Source organism: Ischnura elegans, chromosome 1 (genome assembly GCF_921293095.1).
Source record: "Ischnura elegans chromosome 1, ioIscEleg1.1, whole genome shotgun sequence".
In the NCBI taxonomy this organism is placed as follows: domain Eukaryota; kingdom Metazoa; phylum Arthropoda; class Insecta; order Odonata; family Coenagrionidae; genus Ischnura; species Ischnura elegans.
In genome coordinates, this window is record NC_060246.1 from 13,769,188 (window position 1) to 13,794,309 (window position 25,122).

At 42.8% G+C, this 25,122-nt stretch overlaps 1 protein-coding gene across 1 annotated transcript in view; it reads right to left on the reverse strand.

The window, feature by feature from the left end:
* The window catches only part of LOC124154376 (zinc finger protein 423), a 721,523-nt gene that overhangs the window by 403,692 nt on the left and 292,709 nt on the right, over window positions 1–25,122 (reverse strand). The gene's annotated exons all lie outside the window — the stretch shown is intronic.

The following is a 25,122-nucleotide window of genomic DNA, read 5'->3' on the forward strand; positions in this document are numbered from 1 at the left end:
GGGCTAGCTGCTCGGGAGTAGCCGCGAAGCACTGTTATGGCAAATAAAGAGGAATGGCTTGACACAATAACGCGGCAATAATAGGAAGAAACAATCAATTGGTGAATGTGACTTAGTTGAAAACACAAGGTAATGCTTTTGAAATAGTTTTCATTGAAAAAGATTCGTCTGTAATGGTCATAGTAAATGAAAATTATTTGAGTTTTAATATTACTTTTGTAACGTTCTTAAAGTGTATGTATATAAGGAATAGCACTCCCACGCAGTACGCAGTGGCGCCGATTCCATGGGGCCTGAGGGGGCCCGAGGCCCCTCAAAAATTCGTTATGTGTGTGAGGAAAAAATGTGTCAGGCTTGCTGATTTTCCCCGGAGTGTCCAGGTATCGAGATTCGAGTTATCAGGATTCTGATGTTGACCATATGAATATTCTAATATGCTTAAAAAACTTAAAACTCACTACTTATAAAATTTCCCGGGGCTAGATACCCGGTTTGGGCCCCCCCAATATTTTTTGTTAGTCGGCATCCCTGCTCCTGCGTTCTCGAAGAAGTTATTCCCTAAAACTATGGTGCTCTTATATTTGACAGATAGAGCGGAGAAATGGTTGAAAGAATCGGAGACTTCTGGGAGAAGAAGGCTATAGCTAGGCTGGTGCATAATAGGTGCCTTGATGAACGAGGATGAGAAGGGACAAAATGCGCTTGCGATGACGCCGAAGTTTGTGGTATGATTCGTCAAACGGAGAGGAAGACGAAGGTGAGGGTGCTCTTCACGCAGGTGAATAGTAGCATTCTAATTCTCTTATTGAGATAATCGTAGTGCTACAACTGAGAATGAGGCGATGACCACACAAAGAAATCAATTAGGTGTAACAGGATGTGACGGAAATTCTTCTCAAAGGGAAAACAGTAGCGGGAAAAGAGTATATAATTAGAGAATAAACCTTATGACTGGAAAAAAATTGCATCGCGTACTGAAGTATCAAATCCAGTATTATAGGTATCCAGATATTATCTGGGGTTAGGTGGTACACTAAATTTCTCTGAGAGGAAAATTAACGATCATTTTAGCCTAAGTATTCGACCGGTAAAAGTATGTTTCCATTTTGCTGTTAGCTCGGATTGTCTTATTCGCCAACTTGAAATGTCTGTGCATCTTTCTTCAACTCACAATAAGTTCAGCTTCCTTTCATTCTTTCTATAATTCCCATTCTATTCGTTTCCCTCCCTCGCTTACCTATCAGTCTTCCTTCAAACGCGGAGTACATTCTTTCGCTTATCATCACTCTCTCAATCCAAGCCTTGTGTCTTCTCCGCTTATTAGAATTTATGAATATAGAGGCATGGCTCAAATTTTGGTGCGACTTTAATTATGATGCGATTAAAATTGAAGTCTCTCGCCTACCCTAGATTACGTAACTAGCAATTAATTCTTCCGCATTGTTTTCGATGTGCAAATCAACGATGACGTTGCGGATTATAATTATTACTTTCAAATTTTACAGGTGGGCATTCGGCCCAATGGTAACATAGATATTCATGATATAATAGATATACAACTTAGCCCTCGTCAACAATACAATGGGGTTTGTTGGGGCAACTATGCCCCAACAATACCCGTTCGAGAAGTTCTGCTGGAGGATCGCTGCAGTCAAGTATTGTTCTATTGAGAACCGGTCACCATCAAAGTGGAGGCCCAAAGCGAAGCGGCAAAAAGGGCCATCCGGTGGTGGAATTCTTTCGCTCAGATGGGACGCAAGGGGGTGGGCGGATGGAAACGAAAACAAGGCGATGAAATCACCCCAATCAATGGCCGACCGACGCACTAATTAATCCACGTTCCCCTCGAACGACAACAACGAAACACAGCTTTTACTTCGGAGGATTTGGAAAAGAAAGGGCGACAAGTTAATCCCGGGACGAAGAAACAGGGGAGGAGTGGGGCGCCGCGGTCGGTGAGGAAACGAACGAAAGATGAAGCGAACAACAAGGTGTGGAGCAACAAACATTCTTCTACAGCGGCGAAACAGCGCGAGAGCGCTCGGACGGGACGTTTACGGGAGGGATGAGGATGTACACGATGCGGTGAAAGAGAGGAATGAGGCTGAGGGCAATGAGGGAGTGGAGTCATTGAGGCAATGTGAAAGTGCGAAACGACTGGCGCACGAGTGCAAGGAACAAGGGGATTGGTAGGTGGGCGGGGGGGGGGGGGGGAGGATGGGGCTTATAGGTGTCGCCATGACAACCCTCAAACACACACACACACTGACACTGGCGATGAAAACAAACGAGCATCTGGGCTGGAGCGAGGCGAGCGGAAAAGCGGAGTGTGTGTCGTGGGAGATGAAGCACGCAAATATATGAACGACACCGACGCGTGTGTCGCGAGAGCGTGCGAGTTGTACGAATCAAAAGAGAGAGAGAGAGGAAATTGGAGAGTGAAGCTAACGAAACGGGAGGGATTTTCTGTTTCTTTGATCGAGACCAAGATTGCAATGGCAACATTGCATATCACGTGATGGCTTCATGGGACTGATTGAAACACTACGACTGCCACCTGGTGTCTCAGCTGAGTTTTGTTCCATTAAGTTTACTTCGATTGGAAATTTTACTCACTTAACAGTTTAAAAAAATCACGCAGAAAGGGAAGAAATATCGAGACTTTGATATAGTCACTGCAGAGGTATCTATTTTTTTTTTAACTTTTTGGTATTTTTTAAAAATCAATTTCATTGGAACAATTCATTGATTTCATCTCTTACTAAGTACAAATTTAATTTCTTAACTTCAAACCCAGCTATCTACTTATTTATTTTTTATAGTAATGCTGTATTTATTATGTTTTATTTAACGATATTTATTATTGCGTTTTGGAATTTCATTGTTAGGCTTCGTTCACCGCACCGCCGCGGCGCGCCGTCTTGAGCTCTCTTATACACGTAAATAAATAAATAAATTTACTTTGAGGTAAGAAAGGTGTCATTGCTCGGAGATGGAAATGCAGAGTGGAGTGGGGGGGGTGGAGAAGGGGTGGGGGTTGTGGTGGTGGGATTGCCCCGGAGGGGGGAAAGGAGACCCTGTGTGTTTTTTGGGAGGGGGGGCGCGGAGAGAGAAAGAAGGGGAGGGGGAGGAGCGGTCCTGTGGGTGCTGTACCGTCCCAAACACATCCGCTGCCCCCGCCCTTCTCTCCCGGCCCCAGTTCGCCCATTGCCGCCTCTCCACCCCCTCCCTCCCCTCCCCCCCTCTTCGCCTCCAGTGGCGCATGCGGACTCCGCTAAAAACACCACTCTTTCCGTGGTGCTGGTGAGTCGCGGACGACGAGTAACCATGTGTGAGAAAACAGATGAGCATCGAGAGCGGTTAATTGAATGCTCATCGACACTTAATTCTCCAAGAAAAAAATTGTTGTCCCCTGGCGTCCGCTAGGTCCACCGCCCCGTGTAACTCAAGGTCTGGCTGATTCTTAACGTACATAATCTTCCCTTTTTTTGCGTCCAGAAATGATTAAAGTGCTTTTCTAGCAGTATCACTGTAATTTGTAGACGTGCCTTTAAAAATTGTATTTATAGTATTAATTACCTATCCTATTTCATTATAGAATAAAATAACTTTGTTTTATTCCACACTTTATTTTAAATAGTACGACCCGGGTTTCAGCATCAGGTATGATGATAGCACTAGATGCTGAAACCCGGATACAATTTTATAATGCACTATAAGAATAGTTAAATAAAGCATTCCACAAAATAACGCCTGAGACCGTGTCATATATATGCTATATCAGGTCCCAGGAAAAAGTATATGAAGTATATTTAAGATTCATGAAGTTTTGTTACAGTTTATTTACTGTTTTTAATTATATATGTAATGAAACATTGAATTGACAATGTTGTAACTGTTTTGTAGTTGCAGGAAAAATAATTTTACCCTAATATATCTATATATTTGGCAAAGATAAAGGTTGTAACATTTAGCATTAATACAATAGCATTAATACTTCAAATTAAATGGAGGAATAGTTGGGTTTTCTTATTTTGGCACTTATTATAAAAGTTTAACCGCATAACCATAAATATCAGTTGCAACGACGGTTCCCCTAGCAACTGCTCGACTCGCTCCGCCCGTTGCTCGGGGATGACGATTTTTCGAAACCACGCGAAATAACAGATGAACATCTACGGCCGTTAACAGGGCAATGATCGCGCCTTGAGAAATCCATTCACATGCTTGATTTTGACCTCAAAAAGTAATTTTTTGTGAATGAAAAAATTCAGGTTTAAAATACAAGATTACTTTTCCCTTGATATTGGCAAACATGCATGGTGAGTAAGAAATCAGTGTCAGCTGGTACACGGGTTTTCTAGGACAAAAAAATACGTCATTATCGAAAAGAAAAGACATTAAATCTCTAAAACTGGATTTATATGCAATAAAATTTTATAATGCACGATAAGAATAGTTAAATAATCCCTTTACTTAACGTGATATTGATAAGAATTCGCTTTTGCCAATTTGGTCTAAATTCAAACACGATTTCACCTCATTACTTCCCTTTCGTCCAAAAGGTCACAAGAAATATTTATTTTTATATATATTTCAACCCACCGCAAGATTATTAAACAAAGACTCTGAACACTGCGATCCAAAAAATAATTATGATCCTCATGCCCAAAATGTCTAATAAGCAGATTTAAGTTCTCCCTAAACTGTGAAAAAGTCCCCCAAAAAAAACTATTAAAGATCCAAATGCGATCGTTTCTAAGTGAAATAGGCCTTAAATAGAACCTAAACTCAAGGTTTTAAACATGAATTGTTAACAGCTGACTCGAGCATGTCATAGGCGATTGCAGGGGCGGATCGAGGATTTCTTTTTCTGGGGGGGGGGGGGGGTTGGGGGGCACAAGGGTCTGACAGGCAAAAGATCCTCTTGCATGTGAGACTAAAAACAACGCATAGCAATTACTATACGAAATATTCTCCTTATTTTAATATGAAAATTATCAATATTAAGATTGAGGCTCCTTGATACACAAAAAAAACGAATCTAATGAAAACCATATTACGTATTATTATATTACGTATTACATATTACGGATACGTATAGGTATGCTTGTCTAAAAACCTTGTCTATTTTTTAAGCTTCCTTGAAGGGGGAGGGGTAGCAATTGCCCCCGTGTCCACCCCGCGCCCCCAAAATCAGCCCATGGACGGTTGAGCGCAAAAAACGCGGTTGAAATTTTCCACGGTGAGTGGAAAGTAAATTGTGTTTAAATTGCCAAAACTCGCGGCGACTGAGTGCACTTGATAAGAGGAGGCGGCGCCCTGTTCGCAATTGTCGACGACAAGCGAGAGAAAGAGAATGAGCGGAAAAAGCGTGACGAGAAAGAGCACCAAACAAAGGGTGCGCACGCGAAAGGAGGCTGGAGCGAAACGCCCGAAATGTATGTAGTCGAGGCAGCGCTCCACATCCACAGTATCACGCTTGTGCTGAGCACCTCTGTAACCATGGGAGCGTTCATTCCAGTCTCTCCTAATGGGACGGAAATCAAATGTATTTAATATGTCTGAAAACGTTGTGTGATGTTCTATTAGTCCTATATTCTAATGTTACACCTGAATATTTTTCTTTGAATAAATAGTGATACTGTTTCAATTGTATTTAATATGTCTGAAAATGTTGTTTGGCTAGATACCCGGGTATCCGCATTCGGGATGCAATTGTACGCATAGGTATGCTTGCATAGATTTATATTTTGTTCCTGTTTTTTGTCTTTTTCCTTTATTTTTTGCATTTACTGAGTCTTGCTGTAGTGTTTTCTTTCTTTGAGCCTTTGTCAAATGATTTTTTGAATTTGATTTTATTGAAATTGAATTGAAATCGAAGGAGGCGACCGAGAGCTAAATTCATCTGCGCCATGATAGGAAAAGAAGAATTCAAGAAGAGAAGCGTGGCGTTAGCAAGAGCCTGCTTTTAACGAAAGGCGGCGAAGGGGACCATGGCTTAACTAACGTCCTATCTAACGGACGGTGCGCTGTAAAACTGCCAGCCTCCACAAAAGGGTGGGACGATAAATTACTTGGGCCACACCGTGATAAGAATTGCAATCCGAGAAGCTTTTCTCAGACCAAGGAATTTCGGGAAAATATATCCGTATGAAATAAATTCAAAATTATCGATAGTCTACGCCTCATCATGAGAATTATTTCCCCCTATAAGATTACTAGGACATTTATTAAGGGATAACATTTTAAACATTCGTTCATTTACAGAAAAATTCATCTTCCTGAAGGAAAAATATCTAGTAATGCCTCACGCAACCATATATCTTATGCGGTGTTCGGGTTTTCTACGCTCAAATTTAGTTGATCATTCTCACGAATCGAAAAACTATAAAAGTATTTAGTTTAACTTCGCACTTCGTAAATGCATTCTGATAGTTATTACCATGATTGTGTGTTGCAGAAATGGGCCTAGTTGAAGTAAATTATTCTTTATCGGTTTTTGTCTCCAAATTCAGCCTGAAATTTCGCAAAATTTTAACCTTCAGGGCTTGGACGGTAGTGGGTCACATCAACCGAATTTGAAAAAAAAACTTCTGATCTGAGACACAGTTATATGCAGAAAACTTAAGAGCGGAATAGAGGAAATTTGATCCCCAAAAAAGTAATTTTTCGGCCTACTGCAGTCGGAAAAATCTCCGCCATATCATGGACTTGGATTCAAACCTATAGTGCCACACATCAACTCCATCCCCTTTCTTGCTTTCTTCATTAATATTATACCAATATTGTTCTCGATAAAGGCCAGCGAAAAATTTGGGAGTGCTCTGTCTACACTTCTCAATTTGATGAAGAATAAAACAAGTTCAAAGCAACAATTGCTGAGAAATCAACAAAAAAATGGAAATGGGTTTAAGAAGAAAGAGACAGGACAGCGTTTACTTCAGAAAAGGGAGCAGCCAACACAAACGTGCTTTGGGTTAAATTGTAAATAGAATTGCCTCCTCGGGAGATATTTGCAAAATGAAAACTCCTGACGCGGTAAAAAAAATCCGCGTTAAAATCACCTTCCGGCGGGTAATCTGTCACGCCGCTCACGGCCAAGGAGGGCGACAGCAGGAATCAACGTGAGCCAGTGCTTCATATCATGTAGCTACAACGGACATACACCATAATAAACATGGTCTTCCCCATCCTTAGGCTCACATCCATACACCCAGAGATTGAGAATCTTGAGTATTATGTCCAATTACTCCGAAAGTGGTTGGTTAGTAATGCAATTCGACTATTATCACTAATTCGACCATTTCATTCAAGGGTAGAAAAGGGATAAAACCCAAGACGAAAGAAAGAAAGGAGATTTATGGAGGGAAAAAAAAACACGAAAGTATGAAAAAGAAAGGAGAAAAGCAAGCATGCAGAAGAAGGATCTGAGGTTTTTCCTTAATTTCCTTAAGGTGGAGAACCTTATCCGGTGGGAAACCCGAAATAACTTCAACAACAAGCATGCAGACTTTGAGGGGCCCATTTGGACCATTACACCACATTTGGATCATTACACCACATTTGGATCATTACACCACATTTGGATCATTACACAAGGTGTGAACCAAGTTGGCAGAAGAGAGAAACCAAATAATAAAAACGCTTTATTCACGCAGAGTCTTCATGGAGCGAATTGCTGCATTAAAGTTGGTTTAATTAAAGTAGCATGCCATAAACAATAGGTTAGACAGAAAAACTGTATGCCCATGCAAACTTTCCAAGATTTCACAGTTTATAAGACAGATTATCCTTACGCATAACGTTTTCCTTAGGTATTCTCCATAAAAAGCAACAAAAACATGACTAGCCATAATAAGGAAAGTCATACGCAATCTCACCAGTCTGATCTTTACTTTTTTCTACGGCTTACGACTACAAAGAGGTGCGCATAATAAATAAATGTTGACCAAAGAAAGCAGGTAAATAGGGTACGGCAAATAAATCGAAATGTTAATGGCCAGTTTTATAATCTCTGGTTAACGCTAACCATACGATACAGCTTTTAACTTTACGTAGAGGTGGTTGAAATTTTTGGTTAGCTTCTTTACAAGTTCAAACTTCAAGCTAAGAACAACTTTCAGCCACCGCCGGGTAAATTGGAATACTGCATCACCTAATGGTTAGTGCTGACCAGGCTTTATAAAACCGGCTGTAAATGTATTGATTCCCTAACTGGTTATCGGAAGATGAAACTTACTGTATTCATCTACATCTACACAATACCCCGCAAGCCGCCTAAAAGGCGTGTGGCAGGGGGTGTTAGGACACCAGCCGTTTACAGCTTTAAAAAAATGAAGTGCTCTAACGAAGTTGGGACTAGCGTTTATTAAAGTCCTTTATGGTTCGGGGAAAAAACGAATTCCCATATCTATCTGCTCGGCGAAACATCTCTCTTACTTTATCACTTCTATCGGACCTGGAAATATAGTGCGGCTCTAATATTATGTTCTCTGTGTCGCTCTTAAAGATATCCATTCTCAATTATTCAAGCAATCTAAGCCTAGCGCACGGCCTCCGAGTCGCCAGCGGCTCCCAGCCTAATTCACTTAACATCAGTGCACCATTGTCTGTACGCCCGTAGCAGCTTTTGACGAAACGCGCAGCCTTCCTTTGTATTTTATTCAGTTCGCGGATTAAGTCTTTCTGCACCGGATCCCATTGAGACCAGTTGTGTTACTAACTCCGCGCGGGATATTGCCATTTAGTTATGTGTACTGTAACACTTAATTTTCAGTTGTTTTGAGTTGGATGTTGGTGTGACGATTGATGGGAGGAGGACAATGAAAGGGGCAATAATGAGCAGCAGAGGTGGAATGGGGCAATAGGGTAGTTTCCTTCATCAAAGAAAACGAAAGGCATTGATTGCGATTCGTTACCCACCATTACTGCATTCAGAATATACAAATTATTTCGTTTTAGAAATACCGGTTTAGACGAATGGTTTTGGTCCATTTTTATCCTCATTTGATAAGGGCCAGATTGGCGCCCATGCGATGCCACTCCACGTGACATCACAGGGACCTAGTTTCTATACGAGAATATAGGAGTTATACATCGTCTGAGGTTACCAATGCATGCATGAGGCGCAGAGCTCAGGGAAACATGTCTCAATAATCACTTATTAAAACTGGCTAAGGTCGGAAAGTTTTCTTCAATTAATAAGGTATTAATAATCCTTATTTAAGCCAAGCGCTACCAGCCAGCAGGGTACTCACCTACCCGCTAGCAGCCTGCGTCGTATCAGCGCTCAACTCGCCTCCAGGTCACCTCACAGGGCGGCAGCGGGAACCAGAAATACGCCCCACGGAGAGATTTCCCGGCATTCATACTTACGCGTCGCGTTTTCGCGCGCTTGAAATTTTTCACTTTTCATTTAATCGCGAAAAATAGATATCGTCATTTAAAAATCTAAAAGCATGAAATACGTACTCCAGGAGTAATAATCTTTCGATTTAGGCAATAAAAAAATAATAGGAAACCACCCTATGGTTGTTGACGGCGCGGGAGGGAGAGTAAAGGTGTATGGTTGTAAAAGTCGTGGCATGCGGGTGTGTCATTGCTCCCGAGTTTTGAACTTTTTTAACTTAAGTGTTTACAGTGTTTATAAAACCATATTTGTGAAGTTTGAAGAGGTAATAAAAACGATACAGTACTAATATACTTAACTTCCCGATAGATAAAGGCAGAAAAAATTCTCGTCTTAAGAGTGACACGCGTGTGAGTGAGAAAGCGTGGAGAGCAGTGACGCTGGCTGGGTGCCTTGGAGGTCGCGGCGACGTCTTCACCCTGACGGGAGGTCTTTCCGCCCGCTGCGCCACCTAACGAGAAGTTGGTGACAACAAGTGCTGACAAGTGGCGGTGTCCCGAAGACTGCTGCGCTGAGGACGCTGGGACGGCCACCCAAGGCGTGACAGCGGCGAAGGGAGAGTTTGTCACGCTCGGAGTCGCAGAGCACACAATGGGAGGAAGGAGTGGGCGACAGGACAGGTGGGTCGGGTGGTCGCACGCCAATTCCTCTCCTTTTTTCGGGAAAAATAACGAGGCAGAAGAATAAAAAGGACCCGAGACAATCAGAGGCAAATAAGAGGACGTAACGCTCTCGCGGGCGCAAGACACACCAGCGTCCCAAAAGAAATCTCCGCGGCAATGCTGACAATGGGATGATGGGCTCGAGGCTGTTGAATCGGCTTTAAGACGAAGAAAGACGCTCTCTCCAACAGTGGTTCCTCCAAGAAGTGGAAGTTAGGAAGGCCTTCCTAGCGGGGTGCAGCGAGAGAGGCACGCTTTGCCTTGGGCCTGCTCTTTTTTGTAGGACTTCCCTTTTTCCCGGCCAGTGAATTCTTCTCGGGATTTCATCCGGGTAATCTCCACTTTTTGATGAAATCCTTTTCCATCGTTGTCAGGTGATTTTTGCGACTTGACCGAGAATTTCAGCTTGGAAAAAGTAGGAATTAATTCTTCATCCCGGCATTTCAGAAGGAAGGCGAGACTGCTAATGAGTGTCACCTTCTCCCTCCGTATAGCAACGAATTCCCGAGTGCTGCGCCAGATTTCCTCCCCTTACAGTCTGTTTATGTTGGGCTTCACTTTTCCCCGGCGAATGGTGGCAGTAAATTCTTCTCGGGATGCGGCAGCGATGGAGATTGAGGCGATTGCCCGGATGAAATCACAAAAAGAATTTATCGCTCTTTATTTGCTATCTACGAAAAATCGTAGGATTTTTCCTTCCTCACAGGAAAATCTTTCTTTTTTGTAGAAACATTAAATTATGGTTTCGCGAATAGTAGGACCCGTCCGCCTCTGTGGCGGTGCGGGATTCCTCTTCACTTCTCTTCCAACCCTATCCTGTCCCAGGAGGCGTCGTCGGGCTCCTATCGCGGCGGCGCCTCCTTCCTTTCTCCTTCCTGTCTTCCCCCTTCTGTGTGCAGAGGTGATAAGCTTTGGCTTCAGACTTCGGCCCAGGTGAGTAACCTAGCGCGCCCGCCGTAGGGTTTCGTATCGACTGCTCTATTTTGGCTATCAAACGATTTGATCGTTGGATTATTCTTCCTCATAGAATGATCCTCCAAGATCGCTAGAACATTAATGCCTTTGCCTGGTTTCGCTATTTAGTTGGGCCCTCTTCGCATCTATTGCGTTAGGGTTTTTTTCCCCGTCCCATCCCTTCCGAACCTATCCTACCCCAGGGTCGTCGACGGGCTCCTATCGCGGCGGCGCCTCTTTCCTTTTTCCTTCCTCTCCAGCCCCTCCCCGGGTGATGGGGCGTATAAGTCTCTGGCTTGGTTTCCGGCCCCGGTGTGTTGTATCCCTCAAGGGCTCCCCTCGAGCCCTCATTCTCTTCGCTCTTTTTTTGGCTGTTCCGGGCCACGGTTCCTCAGGAGATGGGTTGAAGGAATCGAACAGGCCACCCTCTTCATACGTATTTGAGCACCCATGGGATGAAGGGATGATTTGTACCGGGTGTTTTCCGTCGGCAGACAAAGATCCCTACTAATTCTAGCTTATGACCAATTTGGAAATGGCCTCAAACGAACAAAACCGGATGAGTTATGTTTTAATATATTTGTAGAGAAGAATAAAGTGTCCTAACCCTCTTCAAATTGCCGAATGAAAGGAAAGGCATATTTCAACCTGGGAAAAAGGGATTTGAAAACTGAATTATTCATAAATAACCAACACGAATGAACTTCCTAACAAGAGCGTACCCAGGATCAAACTAGGGGATGGCAAGATGGTTGTTCAAGTTGTAATTAAGATCTAAGCATGGAAAATATTAATGGAATCACCATTTTAAGGAAAACGAAACAGCTCTTCATTAGTTTTTAAAATTATTTGCGTGAAAAAATATTATTTTCCTAAAAAATTTGCTATTTTTGCTTCTAGTGGAGGATGTAAGGAGGGGCCCGCCAGTATCGCCGCAGGCCTAAATAGCAAAACAAACACCTACCAATCGTCAACCTGAGATCCAAATGCAAATGGGAAGATTAACTCTGTACTTTCTTAAACTCCAGATGATCGTATCTAAATCGTTATCAGAGCTAACACAACGTTATCTTACGCGCAAGCAAGTTTTTGGGACAACTCTACCGTACATTTTGTCCTTTAATTTATCCGAAGAGAGCTTATAAAGTAGACTTGGATGAGTCATTACAGAAATATAAATTCTAAAACAAGGAATAGTCATTTTCCTTCCCATAAATATCTCACTTGATACTGCACAATAGGGTAGTTTTCTTCATCAAAGAAAACGAAAGGCATTGATTGCGATTCGTTACCCACCATTAGTGTACTCATGATATACAAATTATTTAGTTTTAGAAACTCCAGTTCAGACGAATGGCAATGGTGAATTTAAACCACGTTTAAAAAAGGCCATATTGACGCCCATGCGATGCCACTCCACGTGACGTCACAGGGTATACCTAGTTTATATACGAGTAGATAGGAGTTTTACATCGTCTGAGATTACCAATGCATGCATGAGGCACAGAGCTCAGGGAAACATCTCTTAATAATCACCTATCAAAACTGGCTATGGTCGGAAAGTGTCCTTCGTTTGATAGGGTATTAATAATCCTTATTTAAGCCAAGCGCTACCTGCTAGCAGGGTACTCTGCTTCCTGCTAGTAGCCTGCATCGTATCAGTGCTCAAAGCCTCGCCCCAAGGTCACCTCACACGGCGACAGCGGGAACGAGAATGACGTCACACGAGGTTTTCTCTGCATTAATACTTATCCGTCGCGTTTTCGCGCGCTTGAAAATTTTCGCTTTTCATTTAATCGCGAAAAATAATTATCAGCATTAAAAAATCTACAAGCGTAAAATACCTATTCCAGAAGTAATAATCTTTCGATTTTGACAATGAAAAAATAATAGGAAACCACCCTTATTTTGAGCTGAATTATAAGGTACGATAACAACCAAGAAAAATCGTATTCGTAAGTCTCAGAGAAAACGTGAAGAGGGGAGGAAGATAAACGGATGAATTCGAGGAAAGAGTCCTCGCCATCGAACCGATTTAAACTGCGTCACTTCCTCGTCTATTTCTCCCTGGATTACCCGCCGAGAAAAGGAGCTCGCCGCTTCCTGTCCCGAAACGAGGATTCCAGCGGTACAAAGGGGAGATCATCTAGGATGACAAGGTAATTAGGGCAGGACACGTGCTGCTGCTGCGAGAAAAATAGAAACGGAAAAGGGTTTGTTTGAAAGGGTGACCAAGGTCGAAGGATCGGCTAAGAGAATGAGGGGCGGAAGGGGTGCGAAAAACAAGGAGGAGACAAGAGATTTAGTTGTCATGGGACCCCCACCGGATGCTGCCGTGTCACCGCAGTTATGGTCCGGATATAAAAAAGGTTATGACAACTAACTTTAGGACCCTTCTGGGAGAATGAAAAATCCAATAGGGCCCCATGCGACGCAAACATCGAACAAAGGGCATTCTTGAGGCATTTCTGATCGTACATCTTTCGATTCCTTTTATTCCGCGATGAAAAGATGCAGAGAATACGTATGAGAGGTGAGGGTCAGCGAGGAGGAAACGGCTAGAGCACGACCGATGCACGGCTTAAATATCGCTGTGCGACACAGCGTTTTGAAGTAAAATGTTAGCTATTTTAATTTGGGCTTCAAATGAGCTTTTAGCAAGATAAACCCAATTTTGCTGTTGAGTCACTCTTAGTGCAAATTGCAATCGATTTTTAAAATTCATTTGAAGCAAATTCAAGTGCTTTTTAAATTAACAACGAAGGCTCTAGTGCAGCAAGCTAGAAAAATAAATACCTGACTGATATAAACGTGACTATCTCAAGCAATATGTGTGCCTAAATCAGTGATTTAAAATTAAAAGGATCTAATATCAAGAACACATGCTTTAAAAAATAAAATTACCTGACTCTCTAATTCCCTTACTTCTTTCCACCGTAATACGGCTACGGTTTGGATAAGTGAATCCATCTCTCCGCCTAAGACAAAGCCGCAGATGCATAAGTATCACCGATTCAGGTTCAAGTGGCCTCTTTCCTTGTACCTCCTACCGTGAGGGTTTTTGTTGAGTGTGTTTAAAGAGCGCGGAATCGAACCCGAGCCGTCCAATACCATTACGCTCAACCCACTATAGGTCCCCACGCTCCCCACTACAATTTATTAAATAATAAAATCCTTGCTTTGAGCCTAGTTAAAACTTGCTTAATCATAGATATAACTAGATGATATGAAATTAAACGAAGTGCGAACACATCTGTTGATTGTCAGACCCAATGGAAGTACGAAATTAGTGTTTAGACCTTACGGTTGGGGTGAGTGGAGGCCCTCGGGTGACATGACTTAGTGCGAGGACTGCACGCTCGAGACAGAGACAAGGGGCAGTGTTCGGCGTTCCATCAGCCGAGAAGCATCTATTCTGTGATGTGAACCATTTCTATTTGTTAATAGTCCACTAAGTATCTTTACGCATTTTTCATTTCATTGAAGTTACCACCCTTGAAGAAGTCAGTTTGAAGACGCGTATTTACTATCGAACAATTAGTTTGGCAAAATAGGCGGATTTAGGGGCGCGCAAAATAAAGAAATGATATTCGATACAGTTATCATTACGTTCGTTTTGTTTTGTGCATTACGGAGCCCCAATCATATAATTTAATATTAATAACTTCTATATCAAAATAAAGAGAATATTTTGTACAGTAATCGTTGTATTTTGTTTTTAATCTCATATATGAGAAAACCTGTCAGACCCTTGTGTCCCTCCTAGAAAAAAAACCTGGATCCGCCCCTGTTTAGCAACGATTCAGCAGATGCAGTAGGCTTCAATTCTGCAGCGTAAACTGCAACGAAACCACGGACCCTGCAACATCCTTCGATCAACTTGGTGTATCACTTCTTTCGTATCTGGGAGTGGAAAGATTTGCTGATAGGAAAAATGAGTGGAGACCAGCTTGAAGATAACCTTAGAATTGTTGACCCGAGAGGATAATGGTTCTTTTTCATGGCATGGAATGTCTCGTTTTCACTTGTTCCCAACAACAATCTTTCCAGCCAATGCGCAGACCAAACAAGCTATCCCGATTCTTCGATTCCCATGGCAACTTGAGTGAAATCCTTCACCAGATCGAAAGTACCAAAGACGTCCATGAAAATCGGTACATTTCCATATGAAATGACGGAAAGCTAAAGGTCTATGGAACGATTCCCATTCCATGTCTAAGATATTTTTTTCTCCAGACGTTTCAGTAGGATGATAAAAAGCACGCCAAATATAAGAAAGAGCTCTCTTCATGACGAAATTTTTCACACACGGCAGAGTGTATCACGATATCCCCCATCAAACCTCCAAAAGGAGGGAACCGGGAGGGATAGAGTACAGGCAACTTGGTGCAAGGGATTCCTGAGGGCGCGGTGTCGCGACACCAGATGGCAGACGAGGCGGGAGACTTCAACGGGCGGAATGAAAACCCCACGCTATAGACTGTGTGCCGTGTATGTACTTAAAAAAAATATGAATAACCCTCACTTCGGAATAAGATAATCAAATGCACCGATTACCCGATAGGAATCTCACTAAAGACACTATACTATTTCTATCAACAGAATTCTACTCACTTTTAGGCAAAAATTCATGGGGATAATATTAGCTTTTTTACGTTTCACCGAAGTCATAGTTGAAATAGCAGTGGGAGAGAGGGATTTTTAAAAGATTCTAATAAATATATGAAGGACAATTGGCAGAAACCAACTAAAAATCAATAAAAGAAAACCATGATATCAGTATGCAGTAGAAGAGAAGAAGTACCGAGCTCCGGTTTTTATATGCTTTATTTTTGAGGTAAGGAACTTCAAGGTTTATTTCTTTCGTAAAATGTAGTGAAAGGATAATAAGACCTTGAAGAAAACGAGAAACATCATCATCACTTACTAAAGACTTAATGGCACGATTACGCTCACCCATAATGAATAACTACTCCTGCATACCTCCCTCTCGCAGACTAGATTAAGGAGCCTAGTCAAATAGCTAATATTTTACAAAAAATGCAACCCTGTAATGCCAATTCTGCAAAAGTTTTCCATAAAATAATAAACTTAAAAATAAGCGCCTTTTTAAACATTTTTAAGTTAATTTATCAGAATATATATGTAAAAGTACAAGTAAGTTTTGAGCATAAATCTTCGCGCAATCACACGCAAATAAAAAGAGGGCTACAGCATCGATGACAGACAACACCCATTTTTTCCCTTCATCGGCGAAACGTGACATACGACAAGTTCAACTGGGTGTCATAATACGATCCTTGAAAATTTAAAACTTAAACTGGAAAATGTTTATCACTGAGAAATGGAAGATAGTCACTTTCATTAATATTTTTGTGAAAATACTGCCATTGATTTTTGAGAAACCCTTAAAATATTTATAGATGGATTTGTGAACTCATGCTAAAACGTGTGAGAAACTGAAAAGCCACGATGAAAAGAAAAAGCACTACTCCTCCACAAACAAAAGCCTGGCAATTCGAACTGTAATGGTGGAAAAGGTTTATTCTCTCACCTCTGGGATTTAAACCTCACCGCGAAATTCAAGCACAAAGTCCCCATAACCTCCTTCTCACCTTCCCTTCCCCTTGGTTCAACTAACTGATTTGTCATGACTTAACCATCATGCTAGAAACTAAATAAATTGAAAAGAGTAGTAGAAAGCCGAAGGATGGGAATTAGTAAAAATGCAGAAAGTGAAAGCCGGCCTCGGTGGCCGTGGGGTAAAGTCCTTGCCAGCCAAACTGTAGGTCGTGGATTCGAATCCCACCTGGGTAGGTGGTCACCAGGGCATGGATGTTTGTGTTGAGTATTGTTTATCCTCCGTTGTAAAGGCCTTAAAGTGCTTTTTACGGGGAAGTTGGAAATAAATAAATAAACGAAATACGTTGCGTGGGTGTGTAAAAGGCGAGCCAACCAGCAAGCAGAAGAGGACCAGCAGAGGCGGTCACCAATGACCACGCACGTACCGCTTGCATAATGGTGGTGGCTGTACCATTACGGCGAGTGGTCGCCGATGCAGGAGAGAGAGATATTGGATGTGAAGAGTTAAAGAAAAGATATAGAGGAGGGGTCGACGGCGTCCACTCCTTTCGAAGCGGACCGATGGGAGGGGAAGAGGGGGTAAGGAAGACGAGGAGGGGGAGGTCTGTATCCCCCTCTCCCCTTCGTCCGTCGCATCGCAACCGCACCATTTTTGCATTCCTCAGCCGACTTCCCATTCCTAGCGGACCGAGGCGAACTCATAAATCCGGAGCAGCGGCGGTGGCGAGGAGGAGGGAAAGGGGTGGAGTGGGGTGGTGTAGGGTAGAGGGGGTAGAGGGTGATCGTGGGATTGAGGTGGTGAGAGTGACGCAGTGTGGTTGGAGGATGATGGGTAACCCGACCGTAACACGGGACAAAAATAGCCCGCGAAACATACCGCTTTTTTCTCGAGAAATATGGCTGAAAGGAATCTACGATTGTGCAAAAGAACCGCACGGAGAATAAAACGAGAAGAAAGCGCTCGAGGGCCAATGTGACAGTTAAGGGCGGTGGTTAGGTTACCAGGAAAAAGAATATTTGGAGCTGCTTGGAGGCGAATCATTGACAAAGCTAAACTTTTGCTGATTTTGAATAAGTCGAATTATACTCATAATACTTCCGAGTCCTGGAAGTCAGGACACTTATTAACGCAACATCTCCATGGTGCCTGGAAAGGTGGAGTGAAGAGGATAACAATGACTCACCTGTCACTATCATATTATATAAAAAGTTATCATTGACAAAGCTACACTCAGACTGAATTTAAACACGCTTAAGTAATTAAAAACTACGTAGCGTGAGCGTGGACCAAGTGTGACGGGATTCATAAACTAATTCAACGATTGGTTAATTGTTGAAATGCCCAGAGTCTTAACCACAAGCAATATGCACCAATTATTTTCTATGCGCATAACATTTCTTATGTCTAAAAAGATGGAATGGTCCCTTTGTAACCCCAAAAGGGTTCCATGTGCGCTATTTTCGCGATACCGAATATTCGCCTATCTATATACTACCTCGAAAGTCGCCTCAAATGGAATGTGGCGGGGTGTGTTATGACACCAGCCACCGACAAAAAAAAGAGAGGAAGTTCTGCGTTGTAGACATTTGACTGCTTAATCCCTCACAGAATTGATTTTAGTCCTTAATGTTCATGGGAAATCTAATTCCTGGACCTATCCGATCGGAAAAATATCTCTCTTACTTTATCCTTTTGAATTTGGCCAGGAAATATAGTTTTTAAGTTCTACGTTAATTATCTCCGTGTCACTCTTAAAGAAATTTGTTCATGGTTGTTAAATCCAGCGGAGTTTTCATTCGTATTTTGGTAATTCAATGGATTAATGCTTTCTGCATCGGATCTCATAAGCTCACGACGTATTTAAGGTGCAGTCTCACGAACTCAAAGTAACACCTCCCTCCCACTCTTTCACCCGAAAAGCTCTTCACAGCAAGCTTGACGAATCCTAATTACTTCTGGGCTCTGCAACAAATGTTACATGCATTGCCCACAAATGGATAAATCAAATTACAAGCATAATATAAATTATATGACATGGTCATAATATTAGTTATGGCATAAATTATATGGCATGTTGTATTTATTAATTTTTGGAATGAGAACTTTCAAGGCCGTCAAGAGACCGATCCTGACATGAGTAGGAGAGGCAATGCCAGATTCTTCCAAAATCAAGAGGTTACAAGAAAGTACGGGAATAAAAATCTGCGGTGGACTGCTTATTAAAATAATTTTTGACGCCTACAGGCTGAGGTCAATCAGGATCAAGGGGGAGGGCCAGTCGCGTAGCCAGTGGGGGGGGGGGGTCCGGACCCCCCCGATATATAATAATACAATTATTTTTCTTCATAAAAGAAAAAAAATGTTGAAAAATCATGAATTTACAAAATATTTCTTTAACAAATGAACTTTTTTCGATTATGAAAAGTGTTAAAAGTAGTTTAAAATCCATTACTGAGTACCCTTTTTATAATATTTTCCCCCCTTGTTTTGGACCCCCCCCCCCCAACGAAATTCCTGGCTACGCCACTGGGAAGGGCGCCCCCCTTACCCATGATTTTCGGGAAATATCGAAGAGATGACAATCTTTATGGGCAATCGTAGGTTTCATTTTACCAGCTCAAAAAAAATAATTTTTATAAAAAAATGATGAAGGACAAATAGCCATTTGTTGAAGCTTCATTATTATCAAAGTATTCTACCAGGTTATGAAACGAGACGGAAGATGAAAAAGTATTCATCAACCAATATAAGTGAGCACGTAAAATCATGAGAGTGATCCCATTTGTGAACTCATGCTAAAACGTGTGAAAAACTGAAAAGCCATTATGAAAACAGAAAGTACTACTCCTCCACAAACAGCAGTTTCTATTTTACACCGATTGTACAAATCCTAAGGGATATATTGCCGTTTCCTTCTCGAGAAATCTCTATAGAAGGGCTCAAACAGCAAAAAATGATCGTCGTGGAAACAGGACGTATGGACAGGACATGAAGTGCATTTCTTTCCCTCCCCACTGGTATTTTTTCATAGCGGATAGGTCTTTCTAAACTATCGTATTCAAGGTGTGCAAAGTAGACCCTCATCAACATTTTCGTGCATCTCAAATTTTAAAATTTAGACAGGGCATTGTCTCAAAAGTAAGTTAAAAAATACTTATCTTTGGTATAGAGATAACGGTGTGGTCTACGCACCACGAAAACTTCAGATGACGAAGCATGTTTTACACGTGTAAGAAGACAAAATAATACGATCGGCGTAGATGGAAAGAAGCGACCACCTCTAGCGAGGAGGATGGAGGCTGAGAAGAAGAAAGGGAAACGTGGAGAGAGGAGGGGTTGGGTGTGGCGATCCTCCCTCCCTCCCATCCACCCCTCCCCCCACACCCTCGTTCGCTGTCGCTGGTGTCATTGCCTCGGCGTTGAACCCGTTCGGAGTATGTGAGGAGAGTGAGCGCATGACGTCCCAGATGACGAGCGGCGCCTCATCGCGGCGAGGGAGTTGGACGGGCAATTAATTACATTAATTGGGAAACAAAAGACGGCCGGACGCATCAAAAGGGAACGAACGCTCCTTATTCCTTTCTCACACACACACCAGAGGGCAGAGTTATCCCATCCTTTCAGTTCGTTTTTTTGCGTGCATAATATTATCCGAAGGAAGTTTTTTTAATGATGATTCCGAGGAAGCATCGCTGCAACTTGTCACTAATGAGTGCTTGTCTCGGCGCACAAAGACAAAGAAGCTCAAAAGAAGATGGGTGTCTTAAAGATGTAAATCATTGGTAAACTATGAGGCAGACACGATCTTACGACTGCAACCCTCGGGAGATGACACTTGAGTTCCCACTCTGAATGTCTTTCCGAGTTTTTGAATTTATGTATAATTTCAGACACTCTTATGCTAATCTACGTAAACATTCGTTATGAGTACCTTAGGATCTTTTCATATTAACGGAAAAATCATAGCGCAGCCAATGCAAGCTAGTCATGTATCATTAAAAAAAATTTTAAGAGTCCATTCATGAGAAATAGAGGCATGAATGTAGAATAACTTATTGCATATTCAATGTATAGAGAAGGCATTTTAATCGTAAAAACGTTCCCATTTATCGAAGTAGAATCGTAGAGTATGAGTGCTATGTAACAAGTTGGTTTTGCTGATTATTATAGCTACAATTATAAATGAGATGGAATATATTAATGGCTGTAATTTTTTTTTTCAATTTTCAATTCTTTGAAATATTCCCATTTCCTTCACGGATACAACTGGCATGTTTTGGATCTCAGCACAAGGAACTAAAAATCTGCAATGCTTATAGGCTACGACCAAAAGTTGGCTAAAACTTCTAATGAATTGGACACAAGACTTTTTTCAAATGAAAGCGTAAAAAGAAAATCAACAAAGTATCTCATCTTCACATTTCTTTTTCCAATTATTTTTGCCTGCAACATTTTCATAATATAAATTTGGAAAGAGTTGCGAGATAGACTTATTGCAAGGAAAATTTTCTTTATGTTACTGTGGCGCAATGATCAGTCAATGTTAATCCTGTTGGGCTCTTTAGTACATTTACAACACTTGCGAGGTTCTTGGCTCAGTATTTATGCATGACCGGTTTATGTAATATTATGTATGATTTAATAGAAACTAGTACTCGTGAAATATGTTTCTCGCTGTCTGACAACAACCTAAGATATATTTTAGCAGAATTGATGGAAAACTTCGAGCTAATCCATAGTTTTAATAAAAATGAGGATTGAATATGCAACATAAGCGTTAGTGGACAAAGGAGGAGGATCCAAGAGCGAGAATAAGCATGGGATTCAACTGCACTGCACATGGCTACCTCGAAGAAAATTATTTATCATCGAGAGCTTCCATCGACGCCAATGCCGATGCAACATTTCAACTCTTAGTTACACCTGGGGCCAAATCTCGCAAGTGCGAAGTAACCTGATACAAAATATCTACTTACTGTCAACGGAAACAAAACATAAGAACCAATTGCTTTTTACGTACCATCCACATATTTCAGTATGCAGCTGTGACAGCGTCGTGAAATTTAATACCCAGATTCGTCATTAAACCACACAAAGGCTTGAGTTACGACACCGTAAATCCTGAAATGTGTTCACATTAGCACTCATCAAAGTCATCGTAAACATCGGAAGGGAATGAATATTCCAGCAAAATTATAAACTGACTTGCTATCCATAAATTCCATTTCTTTCGCCAATTCTTTGGCTCTTTTCGAATTAATTGCTTTCAGCAATTCAAATATAAAAAAAGCTCTCTTCCCGGCTCCCTCCCCTACTCAAGAAGCGAGAGTCCTGTATCAGTAGCAGCAGCAGTAGCCTGGGAACGGTGCTGCCCCGGTCGCATCGCGAATCCCAGATGAGGAGGGGCAGTCTCCATAGCAGCGGCCTCGCGTCTTCGCCCTTTTTTTTCTCTCCAAGCAAGCAAACAAGCGTCGCGGTCTCCTAAGTCATGTTCGCCGCCGCATCCACCCCTTCTTCTTTCTTTCCTTCCTCCTCCCCTTCGCTCATTGCCTTTCGCGGCGACGGCGCGCGGAAGTTAGCGACAGGGAAATTAGAGGGAGCCCTCTCCTCCCGGTTTATTTCTCTCGGCGGGGAGGAAGGTGGTGCCGGACGACAATTGCCCCCTGTCAACCTCGATTACGGCGCTATCTCTCGAATGATTTGCCAACTACCGCCGACGTTTAGGTAATTCTTAGTCAACCTAGCAATCAGGCACGATCCAACGAGTTTCCAAGAATAGTTTAAAAGGGTAGTACCTCCATTATACACGTAAGTCACGGGGGATTTTAAAATGAAGCGCAACCCAAGAATAGCTCAGAATGGTAGCAATGCCACAAGGACGCTGAATAGGGAAGTTAATCGACATAACTCATTCATCAAATTGTGAATTGTATATTCTCAACGCTTTGGACGCAATTTAAACGTGAAAATTGATAGTATATAGCAGAAAGCAAAGCATATTCTTTAAAGCAAAAGAAGTATTGATAATTTTATTGCGTAAGTTTGTACAAAAAGTAGAGCATGTTGAACTACTTCAAAGGAATAGCAATTCTACGTAGCGCTGAAAATTCGTACCCTATTATTCTATGGAAATTATCTTTGATAATAAAATTTAAATCCAGCTGTTCCCCATAAAAATAAACCAAGCATCATCACTCACCATTTGTTAGCACCCATTTAATCCTGTTCAGTCTTCAGTAGCACCACATTTCGAAGGCCTCTATCCTTGATTTCTCACCGGATGCCGTTTTCCATGCCTCACTTCCGTTGTGAATCATTATCCAACCCCAAACCATTGCAATCCTCTTGGCACGCTTTTCTAATATCAAGAGATGTGCAAAAATTCTTCACTAATTATATTTAATTCAATCACAGAATTTATGTTGCTAGGCGTAATGATATTATTACAACCTCAATTTCATTAAGTAATTAACGAAATTCAATGAAAATAGTCACCATATTTGGTAACTGAATCTGAAAACCATTTCTTGAGTAATGAAGTATTTTTAAGCGAAAATGGTGTATTCCTTGGATGATATTGCAATGTATATGCAACGTCTAGTTCAAAACATTGAAGAAATTACAATACGGGGAAAAGATGAAACCAAGATTTTTACCATCACACACCTAATTGGATGAAATGAATGCCCTCAAAATACCTAAAGGGTGATTTTGGCTTGAATTAAACACAACCTTTTTTCCCAGATTTAAGAAGACAAGTGTTAACGAGTGCGCAACCAAGAAGCAGTGGTAAATCGGACCGCACCACCTAAACAACTTCCCTTAATTCCCAGATCTCGAAAAGAATTTAAATACGACTTGTATCAGGGATGCAAAATGCTCTGACCGCAAGAAAAATCGAACGCTGAAACTCATTGTGAGCGTACGATCTCATGGGCAGCGCCAACTTTGTGGGAACCTAAATCCAATTGCCAATCGGGATCCAGAGCAAGACGAAAGGTTTGGGAGTGGAATCACTGCAAACAAGGACGTCGGAAGTAATTAAAACAGAAAAAACAGTCCGTGAGAGGGAGGGGGTGGGGGGAGGAGGAGAAGCTATCGAGGGAACGAATAATCGCTGCTGACCACTGGAAAGGCGCGTGCTTAAGCTTTCCCTCCACGATCCAGCCCCCCCCCCTCCCACACCACACCACCCAGCGTACCTTCCTTCGCCCAAACTGCCTTCTATGTCAAGACCCCCCCCCATCCCCTCCTTCTTCGGTGCCCGGAGAATCTCAAGAGGATAGCCACGAACACAACACACACAAAGTCTTGCGGCCACAAACCATAAGGCCGTGGAACAAGGGCCGACCTCCCCCAAAGACCCCTTTCTCCGAACCCCATCAACATGAGCGTGGAGAGAGAGCCTTATTCCGGCCCAAGACTGCCTCACACCCTCGTTTGTGACGTCCGCTCGCATCCCCAAGGCCCACATACACACATCCCCGCTCACCCCATTGTCTCTCCCATCCCGAACCCTTACCCCCGAACCCTGGCTATACCCTGAGCAGGAGCAGCGCGGCGAGTGCCGCGGGACCGGAGCAGAAAACCCTTCCTTATTCCTTCCTCCCTCCCACACCCTCTCCTTATCCCCAAGACCGCATTCACACACACACGCGCGCGCAGAGAGAGCGGAGCCGAAGGGGATCTCTAATGGACAGTTTGGATTACGCGGAAGAGACCCTCCTCGATTCTCCAAGTGCCGCCCGCCCCCACCAGTGCCCGGCACAAAACCCCTCGGCCCCCGCTTAAAATTCAATCAAATTAGCCGGAGAGCGGGGGCGGTCAGTTTTCTGAGGGTTGGTTGGCATTAGTGAGTGCGGGTAGGTGGGTGGGTGACTGCCGGTGGGGAGGGTTTTCTTCCTCTCGGACGTGTGGAGGCCCAAGAAAAGGGATGGCCAGGGGGAATGGATATAAGGAGGGAGAGATTTCGGGGGGGGGGGGGCATTTGTAAGGGGATTCTGGACACACTCAAGCACGCGGGAACACACGAACGGAAGAAAGGGGAGGAGGAAAGGAAAGGAATCGGGGGAGAGAGAGAGAGTTACATTTATGGCCCTCTGAGAGAGAGAGGTTTCCGGAAAGGCATTCTATTCCTCCGTCTCTCTTTCGACTTTCCCCCTCCACCAACCAATTCCTCAAACCCCCCTTCCTCTGCCCCCCCCCCCCCCCCGAATACGTCCTTCCTCCTCAGTTCCTCCCACAACTCTCAGAGTCTCCCGCAGCAGCGAGGCCGCAACTTCCCGAGCGAACCATCCTCAGCGCGTCCCAACGAGCAAGGCCTCTCCTCCTCTTCCCTCTTACTACTGCTCTCCTGCGACGGCCTCCTCCCTCCTTTCCTTTTAATCGTTTTCCCTCTCCCTTCCGCCCCGGCAATTAGGGTTCGCCCGGGTGGGAGCGAGGCCTCGAGAGAGGGACCTCCTCCAAAGGGTTTCTTCCTCTTCTTCTTCTTCTGCTGAGCGCGAGAATTG